The following is a 10,905-nucleotide window of genomic DNA, read 5'->3' on the forward strand; positions in this document are numbered from 1 at the left end:
GGGAGAGGGAGGAGAGAGAGAGAGAGAGGGAGACACAGAGATATATAGAGTTGTGGAGTAACAGAGTAAGAGAGATTGATAGATAAATTGAGAAAGAGTGGAGTAAGAGTGGGAGGGATATAGAGAAAAAGATGGCGAGATGCAGATGAGAAAGAGAGAGGAGCAAGCGTGAGAGAAATAAAAAGGGAGTGAAGGAGACAGAAGGAAGAGAAACATAAATAGATAGAAAGAGAAAGACAGAGAAGGAGGGAGGGCAAAGAAGGAGGGAAGGAGGGAGAGTGAGAGAAGAAAAGCAAGGGGAAAGAGAGAGAGGAAATGGACAAGAGTGAGACTTAGAGAGTTGGAGGAGAGAGGTAGGGTGAGAAAGAAAGAGAAAGATAAAATAAGGAAAAGAAAGGATGGGGGAGAGGCGGAGAGTGCAAAATTGAGAGGGAGAAGAGGATGGATAGTGGGAGTGAAAGATAGAGAAAGGGAGTGAGGGTTTTTGAGAGAGGAAAAGGAGTGAAGAAGAGAGGTGAAGAGAGAGTGTAAGCATAAAAAGGAGAGAGAAGAGTAAGTAAGAGAAGGGAGAGGGAAAAGGAAAAAGGGAAGAAGAGAGAGAGATAGAGAAAAGGGAGGGCAAAATATAAAATGGAGAGAAGATGGTGAGCTGACTAGGGATAGAGAGAAAGAAAGTAAAAGAGCAAGGGAAAGGAGAGATAGAGATAGAGAAGTGTCGTGTCGGAGAGTGAATGAGAGTTATAGGGAGAGAGCGACCAAAGGAGACGAGAGAAGAAAATTGAGGAGAGAGGAAGGGATGAGGAGAATGAGAGAGAATGGAGAGGAAGGGTGAGATAAATAGCGAATGTGAGAGAGAGAGAGAGAGGAGAGAAAGAGAAATAAAGAAAGATTGAGAAAGGTTGAAAGAGAAAGGAAAGGTGGAAGGGAGAATGAGAGAGAGTAGAGAGAAAGAAAGATCAAGAGAGAGGGGGGAGGAGATTTAGAGAGTGAGAACATAGAGAGTGTGTGAGAACAAGAGTGATATTATAGAGAGGGCAGGAGAGAGCGAGGGAGAGATAGAGATGAAGAGTAAGTGAGGGGGAGAGGGAAGAGGGGAGATTAAGATTGTGTGTGCAAGCAAAAGAAAGTGGGAGAGAGCAAAGTGAGACGAAGCAAGTCAGAAAGAAAGTGTGAGGAGAGATATATTACGGATAAGGGAGAGGAAGGCAAGAGGAGAGATAAAAAGAGAGAGAAAGAGAGAGAAGAGAGGAGGGACATATAGAGAATCAAATAGAGGGAAAGAAAGAGAGAGTGTGTGTTAGAAAGAGGGAGAGCTCAAAACAGAGTGAGGGAAAGGATGGATTAAATGAGAGAATATATGAAGAGAGAGATGAACTGAGAGAGAGGTGATGAGAGAGATGGGGAGAGATAGAATGATAAAGAGAAGGAGAGTTAAAGAGGACAGGATGGAAGGAGAGAGACAGAGGGAGTGAAGGTGAGATGGAAGGCATGATTGAGTGAATAAGAGAGAGAAGGAGAGAGAGAAAACATAAGAAAGGAGAGAAAGGGAGAAATGGGCATGCTAAGAGATAGTTAGAGAGAAGAAGAGAGAGACATATAGATGGGAGATAAACGAAGGGATCAAGAGCAAGAAAGGGTAAGAAACATAGAGATTGATGAGAGTGCTAGAGAAATGAGTGAATATTGTGACAAACGAGAGTGTACGATAGTGGGAGAAAGAGAATAAAAGTTAAAGATAAAGTGACAAAAGAGAGACAGAAAGTGAGGGGAAAAAGAGTGATAGAAGGGGAGAGAGATTGAGTGAGAGAAAGAAAGGGAGGAAGAGAGAAAGGAAGGGAAGGAAAGATGATCACTTCCTTGTTTATCTTCCTCACTTGCTTGTCTCTCTCTCTCACTCTTTCTTACTATTCTCTATCTTACCCGCTCACTCCAACTTGCTCTCTCTCACTTCAAATATCACTCACAATCACTTTCTTGCACTTTCCCTTTTACTATCTCTCTCTCTCGATCACTCGCTATGCTCTATATCTTTATCTCACTATCTCTCTCCCTCTTCATCTCATTCTCTCTCTCACTTTCTCTTTCTGCTTCACCAACTTTCTCAGCTCCTCTTTCTCTCTCCTCTCCCCCACCTCTCTCTTACACTCTTACCCTTTCACTCACTCTTACTTTATCTCTTGCTCTTGCTCTCTCTTCTCTCTAGCTCACTCTCATGCTCTTCTTTCTCTCCCTCTCTGTGTCATCCTCTCTCATAACTTATCTCTTCCCTGCTCTCTCTACCCTCCACTCTCTACCTTTATCCTTTCCCTCTCTCTTCCCTGCTCTTTCTTCATTTTTTATTCTCTCTCTTTCTCAGAGGGTCAATCTTGCTCTCTCACTCTCTCATTCTCTCTCTACATCTCTCTCTCTCTCTTCTTTATTTTGTCTATCTAATTTGCTTAGACTATTTTACTCTCTCTTCTCCCTCATATTTTTCTATCACGATCTTCTCTCTCCCTCTACACCCTCCTCTCATCCTCTATCTATTTGTCTCTCCCTCTACAACCTCCTCTCATCTTCTATCTATTTGTCTCTCCCTCGCACACTCTCTCTCCCTCTCCATTTCTCTCTCCTCCCTCTCTTTCTCAATTTCTTACTTCTCTCGATCTCTCTTGTCTTCACTACCTTACCATCTCTCTCTCCTCCATTTTTTTCACTATATCATCCTCTCTTTAAATAACTTTCTCTTTTTAATTATCTTCTGCTCTTTCTACTCTTACTCTCCTCTCTTCGCTCACACTCTTTAAAATTTGAATTTTAGTTGGTTGATTTTCAAAATAAATTTATTTTGTTGTTGTTTTTTTTTAAAAAAAGATTATTTAAATTTATTTATTGTTAAAAGTTTGTTGTTTCGTTCTTTGTTCATTGAAATTCTGAATCAACGCGTGGTTCGTGGCTTCCACGTGGTTCGTGTTCTGAACCAACGCGTGGTTCGTGGCTTCCAGCCATCGCACAAAAACACAACTGACAAAAGGCACATTTCTGAGAGAAATTTCCATTAATTTGCTCCAATAAATATGTCACAGATCATACATAGGCTAACAGCTAAAAAGGTACAATATATAGTCCATGTTGAAGTACATCCAGAACGCCTCATGCCATGAATACAATGTAGGCTGAGTATATCACATACATAGGCTAACAGCTAAAAAGGTACAATATATAGTCCATGTTGAAGTACATCCAGAACGCCTCATGCCATGAATACAATGTAGGCTGAGTATATCAAATATACATATCATATTGCTATATAAAAAAGGAAAGTGAACCCTCTGACCCTCTATATCAGGTACGACGAGCTCCTAGTCGAGTAGACCTTCTAAGCCATGCTCCAGGATAAGAGTTCCCTTCGCATGTACTTAGAGGTACAACTTTCTCATAGCTCGTACGGCAATAGCTCTCTCATTTCTGGGTCTGACTAGAATCCATATGGTATTTTGTTGTCGTCCATCCTACAGAAGGTCACGGACACCCTAAAGTGCATACCCTTGGAATACAATGTTTGGCAACATCTGTAGCGTTGCCTTTATAAACAAGCACTGAGCCAACTGGTAGGGAATCTCCACAGAGCCTCTGAACTCATCAGGGCCGACGATGTCAATTTCTTTCCCGTCAATTTCTTTCCCAAATAAGAATAAGATGTTACTTTTACTCATGAATGAGACCATACAAAAATACCTCATGAAGTCATGGTGATCGATGTGTGGAGGAATCTTGGGCCGAAGATCAGGAAAAGAAAATGAATCTGGATCAGGAAAAGAGAAAGAAACAACAAAACCTCACGAGGAGACGGCGCCGCAAGACGATACCACAGACTTCAATATGGATTTTAACCAGTTTGACATGGACTACGAAGGTCCTCTCATGAATGTATTCATCTGCAGAGAGAAAGAGGGATTGCCTCCACTGTTGAGGGTGACTGCCAAAGATAATGCATCACACAAAGGCAAGAACGTGATAATAGAGCAAGATCCGATGGAAGGGCCCAGCCGTCTGCCCTCCATTGTAGCTACACTGACTGGAGGCTTTGTAGCCGCCAATAACGAACGACTTCAAGTGCTTCACTTTGCAATAATGCTAGCTGAAAGAAGCAGAGGGATTTTCTACGAGAAGAACGCAGTCGTCAGCGAGAAACAAACAACTTACTCACCTTATTCCTGAGGGGCATATTTATGATCCAAACATGAAAGAAACTTCTACCAGCCTACCCACCACAAATGAAGAGCCAGGGTTTGTGACAAAGCCAGAGACACCTTCAGCTTCAGATGTTTTATGCAAGGGTTGCCCGATGTGCAACCCTGAGATACCTGTAGGGACATCAGCCACAGGGGCATTTCTAAACTGCTCAGATTGCAATGTTTTACATTTACAATGCTTTAGTACATTGGAAGAGTACACCTCCAGCATCGATGGGTCTCAGATATGATGAATGAGCCATACGCCCCACTGGGGATAGATCAGTATATACCATGGAGCCCAGGGTCTTACATCCCGCTAGATGTCGAGTCTCATGTTCCAAATCAGCCACAACAAGTTTGGGTTCCTGCCGATGTTCATAGTGTGGAACGCCCGCGACAGCCATCGACTCCTAGTACGATGGAGTACTATAAAATAAGCAAAGTGAATAAAAGAGAATTTAAATTTTATGAAGAATTTCAGGGATAATTCATCAACATACTGGAGGGATTAGAACTGTATACCAGAGTCTTCTCAAAGACTGACGAACAAAGTATTCTTGACTGTAATTTTGACCTAAGGGATAGAGGTCGAGTAAGTTTACTTATGTAAAGGACCTATTCTGAGACAAGGAAATGGATAAGAAGAAAATGGAGGATTACTATACAATGTGGCTTCTGCTACAACTTCACAAATGACAAACTGAGGAATCCGCCTGGGATCCTCAGACACGATCAAGTAGATCCACTACTGCCAATGATAAAGTAGATGATCATAAGAATGGTCACATGGAGTATTCTTCCTGCTACCTGCATTCCAAATATTTGTATTATCAACATCTACGATGAGGAATCTTTAGTGTGAGGCTCCAGCTATCCTTGAAAGCAAAGATCAGCCTTTGCCCCAACATTTTTCTAAAAACGACAGGAAAAACGTTAGTGGGCCAAAACTTGGCATGAACAAGAATAAAATAAAGTATTTATTGAAGTGAGTTTTAACTTATTTTAGTGAAATAAATTGTTTATTTATGTATGAATTTTGTTTAAATTTTTGTGGAGCATTATACTCAAAAGTGGAAAGAAAAAAATTTGAAGTTTAAAAATTTTTCTCAAAATTTTCATTATATTAAGGTTAATTACAAAATTTGGACTTGGTCATAGACATTTAGCCACATAGATAACCCCAAAACAATCAAAGTTTTGAAGTTTCAAAGAAAGTGAAGGCAAGCGACATCAGGTTGTGTAATAGGTTTTCAGATATCGTCCATTTATTGGTAACATGGGTTTTTCACCTTGAAAGTCCACTAACTGGTAGGCTCCTCCTGTGTAGACCATTTCAAAGACAAATGGTCCTTCCCAAGTTTGCTCGAATTTTTCACCTATTTTGCGGCGTGCAAGAATAGGCCTTTTGAGCACGAGGATGAGGTCACCATTGAATGTCCTTAGGCGGACCAATTTTTCATGGGCTTATACCATCTTCGCCTGGTAAAGCTCCAAATATTGTTGTGCTTCTAGTCATTTTCCTTCAGGATTCTCCAGTTCTTCAAGTATGAGTTTTGCACTTTTTCATATTGTGAGTTGGTTGACAACAACAACTCTAAGAGACAGCGTCTGGACTTTTAGTGGTAGCACGGGTCGGACCCGTACACGAGCATATAGGGTGCACACTGAGTGGGAGTCCTGAAAGTCGTCTAGTAGGCCCACAAGGCTTCTAATAGTTTATTGTGCCAATCTCTTTTATTTTCATCCAGTATTTTCTTTAAAATATGTACCAATGTTTTATTGAAGGCTTCAGCCAGACCATTTGCTCTGGGATAGTAAATCGTAGAGTATCTTCAATCTATCCCATGTCTTGCGATAAAATTGTTGATCTTTATGCTTCTGAAAGTTGTCCCATTGTCAGAAATTTGTGGTACTCCAAAGCGGTAGATAATTTGGCTTTTGAAAATTGAAGGACCTGTTGTGTCGTAACCTTACGTAACGGTACTGCCTCTGGCCATTTGGAGAAGTAATCTGTAGTGGCAAGTATGAACCTGTGTCCTTTAGAAGATGGAGAGGTTCTATCGAATCTATTATGTTCGTGCCCCATCACTCGAATGGCCACAATGCAACAGTTGGGTGTAGAACATTCAGAGGCTGGTGTAAGATAATTGTAAGATCACTCCATGAACTTGGCATTAGTGACATTTTCTGGTTGTATCCATACAGTCGGACATCTTTGCTGGCCAATAATACCCGAGTCTTTCGATCTTCATTTTCATTTTCGGCCCTGACTGGTGAGTGCCACACAATCCGTTATGTACTTCTTTGATAATATTCTGTGCTTCGGCTCTGCTCAAACACCGTAGTCACACCTGGTCGAATGATCTTCTGTAGAGAACGTTTCCCATAAAGGCATAAGATACGGCCCTCCTTGTGATATGGTGTGCTTCAGACTTGTCTTTTGGCAGCTTTCTAGTATGCAAATATTCTATTAATGGCTTGCGCAAATCTTCACTGATTTCTGCAACTGTATTTATTGCTTCTTCTTTTCCAACTTGTGCAGAGTTTTGAGATCGATCTAAGACAAGACTTATTTTCCTTGTACTGTGATTTCAATGAAATCCTCCCAGGGACATTTCATTCTCTTAGCAATTTTTGCTAGAGCGTCGGCATGGGCATTATCTCCCCTATGAATCCGGCAGAAAGTCACATCAGGAATCTGTTCCAGGAGCTTCATCGTGTACTAATGGTATTCTGCTAATCTTTGTTTCAAAATTATGTATTTTCCAGCGATTTGCTGGATGATGAGTGGGAGTCTCCATAGATGGCAATGTTTGTTATATCCATTGAGATTGTCATTCCTAATCTGGTGATTAAAGCTTCATACTTAGCTTCATATTTGGTGCATGACTCCGTCAGGTGGTATGAGAACCTCAACATACCCTTATTCCTTGCTTTGCCTAGTAAAATTATGCCTGATCCTTTGTCTTTTTTGGCTGACGAAGTGCCATTGAAGTACATCTCCCAGCGTGGCGCACTGGAAATTCCATTTATAGTATTTGCTCGTCTGGTAACTCGTCGTTGAGAGAGGACCTAGCTGGCAGTGGGTGTGCAGTGAGAAAGTCTGCTAGTATGTGTCCCTTAATAGCATGGAGGGGAAAAAAAGTTATATCAAATTGCAGTAAGATCATTGATCATCTTGCTAAACGTCCAGAGAGTGTTGGTCGAGTCATCAAATATTGCAATGGATTAACTTTCAAGATTAGGGTAATCTTATGAGAAAGCATGTAATGTCTAAGCTTTTAAGTGGCAAAAATTAACGTCAGACAATCCTTCTCAATAGGTAGATACCTTATCTCCATCAGTATAAGGCGACGACTAAAGTAGTAGAGTGCATTTTCTTCACCCTCATCATTAACTTGGGCTAAGAGGGCGCCAAGAGTCTCAACTATGGTTGCGGTATAAAGTATCAACGGTTTCTCAGGGATAGGGGCTGCCAAGATTGGAGGTGTCATCAAAATATTGTTTAACGTCCTCAAAAACCTGCTGGCATTTTTCTTCCCAAATAAATTTGGCTTCCCTTTTAATTAATGTTGAGAAAGGCAGACACCTACCTTAGAGATTAAAAATAAAGCGTCTCAGATATGCCAACTTCCCTTGGAAGGAATGTAGTTGTTTCAAGGTTATGGGAGGAGGCATTTCTAAAATAGCTTTAATTTTATCCAGGTCGATCTCGATTCCCCGATGAAAGACAATGAATCCCAGAAATTTCCCGGGAGTAACGCCGAAGGTGCACTTTAAGGGATTCTTTTTAAACACGATCCTCAAATCATACAAATGGTCTATTTTTGTTTACTTTTGATGACAAATCATCCACGTATCATTCTACTTGGTTGTGAATGAGGTCGTCAAAAATCTTTGTCATTGCGCGCTGATATGTTGCTCCGACGTTCTTTAGGCCGAACGACATCACTGTGTAGCAGAAAATTCCAATCAGTGTTCAGAAGGCTGTAAGTGTTGCATCCTTGGGAGCCATCTTGATTTGGTTATATCCTCACAATCCGTTTATGAAGGAGAAAATTTCATGTGTTGAAGCAATATCCACCATAATCTCTGGAATGGGTATTGGAAATTCGTCTTTTGGACATGTCTTGTTCAAATCTCTGAAGTCGACACAAACACGGATCTATTCATTTTTCTTCTTAACAGGTACAATGTTGGCTAACCACGTGAGGTATTGTTCTTCTTTCATAAAGTTGGCATCTATTAATTTCTTCAACTCGGCGATGACTTGTTGTTCTATTTCGAGGTGCATTCTCCTGGGAGCTTGTTTTACTGGGATTATATTCTTGTCCACCCCGAGTTTATGGACTGCAACTTCTGCGGACAGTCATGGAATTTCATCGTTGCTCCATGCAAAGCAATCTTTGAATTTTGTTAATAGTTTGATCATATCTGAAGATTCTTTGTCATCAAGTAGAGAACTTATAAATGTAGATCGGGGTTATTCTTCAGTCCCAAGGTTAATCTCTTTCAATTCATCAAAGGTAGATTTAATTTCCTCCTCAATTTCTGGGGGAGGATCTTCTATTAGTTGATCAGTAGAGTCATCCTATATATTGAGACAATCCTCTTCTGACTCACCAGTAACAACCATGCAAAATTTAGAATCATCGACTGGTTCGATTCTACCAAATTTGAGACCCTCTTTTGAAATTGGAGTTCGACTTTTACCATTCCATAATTTTTCAAAAAGTTGAAATTTATCTTTTGGCATTTGTTTTGTTAAGTTTCCTTGTTGAATTAACTTTTGAACATACAGCGAGAAGTAACCAAAAGGCAATTCCATTAGTTCATTAGGATCATCATCCAAATTTACATGTTTTTCAAGCTCAGTAGAGGTAGAAGCACGGTAAAATTTGATCAGCTTTGTACCAACTGTCGGTCACCATGCGGCTAGGTGCGGTTTAATTTAACATAATATAATGTTTAGAAATTAGGTATTTTAATTTGAAGAAAATGGGGTCAAACTGATCCCATTGATTCCTACAGTTTGGATAATCGAGCTAACCATGAGTAATGTACCACCCCAAAGGTAATACACTACTTGATAATAAGCATAGTTAAATAAACTATAGAAATAAATGACTTTAATATGATCTGCAAGTTTGCATAATGACCGACATATTCCCCTATTCGATATGGGAGTCAAATAGGGTTTATTTTAAATCTGGGTTCTTTTAGGTTCCCTATAAGGGCAAGCCACTATAGTTAATTATATCTTAAGCGACGGATCACCTAAGAAAACTCTCGATAAAAATTAGGAATCTTTTGTTTTCATGAGTTCAAAAGGAAGGGTTTTCAATGAACATGATTGTGAAATTTTCAATAGGGATTGGTTCAAAGATGAAAGATTTTGTTTTAAGAATCAAAGGAAGAAAAGTAGGGGAGATTAAAGTTCCAGAATAGGTTCTTGGTAATCCCCCACACTATCATAATGTTTGGCTCAATTTAGGATGATATTAATTTAAGTTAACTCTTATTAGTTTTATTAATTACGACTTAGATTTGTGTAATGATTATTTACACAAAAAGCCTAGAGTCCTAAAACAAGTTAGGACATGCTGCATATCGGGACTATGCAGAAGACTAATAAAAAGAGAGGTTTTATGTCAAAAAAGACAATCTCAGAATCTTAAGGATTGCTATTTAAACTAAAGAAAGGGTCTTGAACGAGCTGCCCACGAAGTCTGCTCCAAGCTCCATACTGCTTCAAGTCTTCAAGTCCTCCAATCTTATTATTAAAAAAATTATTTGTTTCGATAATTTTATAGTTAATTAATTAAAGGATTGTGGAGGTATAGTTAAAATCTAGGCAAAGGCTAATTTCATTTAAGCTAAGTAATTTCCTAGTGTTATGATTTCTAGGTTCTCCCTAATCTAAGCAACTTTTATTACTTCTTTATTTTTCTTTAACACATGCATTCTTTGTTTGATAAAAACAATAAAAGAACATGCAATAAGGTACATAAAATAATTAATAGAGCAAAAGAAACAATGTTTTATCAGATTTTTATTAAATTTTAATTATTTAATTAGTGGTAACTCAGTCAAGATGTCTATGGCTCTGTCATCCCGGGTCGGCCGATGCTCTAGCTTACTTAGTCCGAAAGGTGGTTGCCCACCAGGACTAGAAGATTCTTGTCAATATCCATAGAATACATTGTCAAAGAATTCTTCGTAAACTAACAAAAAGGAGTTTAAGTTGCGTTATATGATCTTTGTGATTAAGATTTGATTAAATCTTGAATTACTTCATCAATTTTAGGATTAAAATATTTTAGGTTGTTTACATCTTGTTATCTGATTTTAAGTGTTTTATTTTAGTTAATTTTGTTCACTTGTTATTACTTATGTGAAGTTGACGACTTCGAAGCTGATTTAACCTCAAAGGCATGCTCTAAAGCTTTGTTGCATTTGTTTTGGTTTAAGTTTATGTTTTTAATATGTTTTGTGTAAGTTTTAGCCCTCCCAATGTGTTTTACTTTATTTCTTAATTGATGTTCAAGTTGAGGGGTTTAGGTTTAACTTAGGCTTAAGGTTTTACCTAAAAGGTTCTTCTATATTCAACCTATGGGTTAGGTTCTTACCTAAGGTTTAGGGTAGGTTTAGCTTAAGACTAAGCCATGATTCATGTTTGTTTTACCTC

Source organism: Phalaenopsis equestris, unplaced genomic scaffold, assembly GCF_001263595.1.
Source record: "Phalaenopsis equestris unplaced genomic scaffold, ASM126359v1 Scaffold215170, whole genome shotgun sequence".
Taxonomy (NCBI): domain Eukaryota; kingdom Viridiplantae; phylum Streptophyta; class Magnoliopsida; order Asparagales; family Orchidaceae; genus Phalaenopsis; species Phalaenopsis equestris.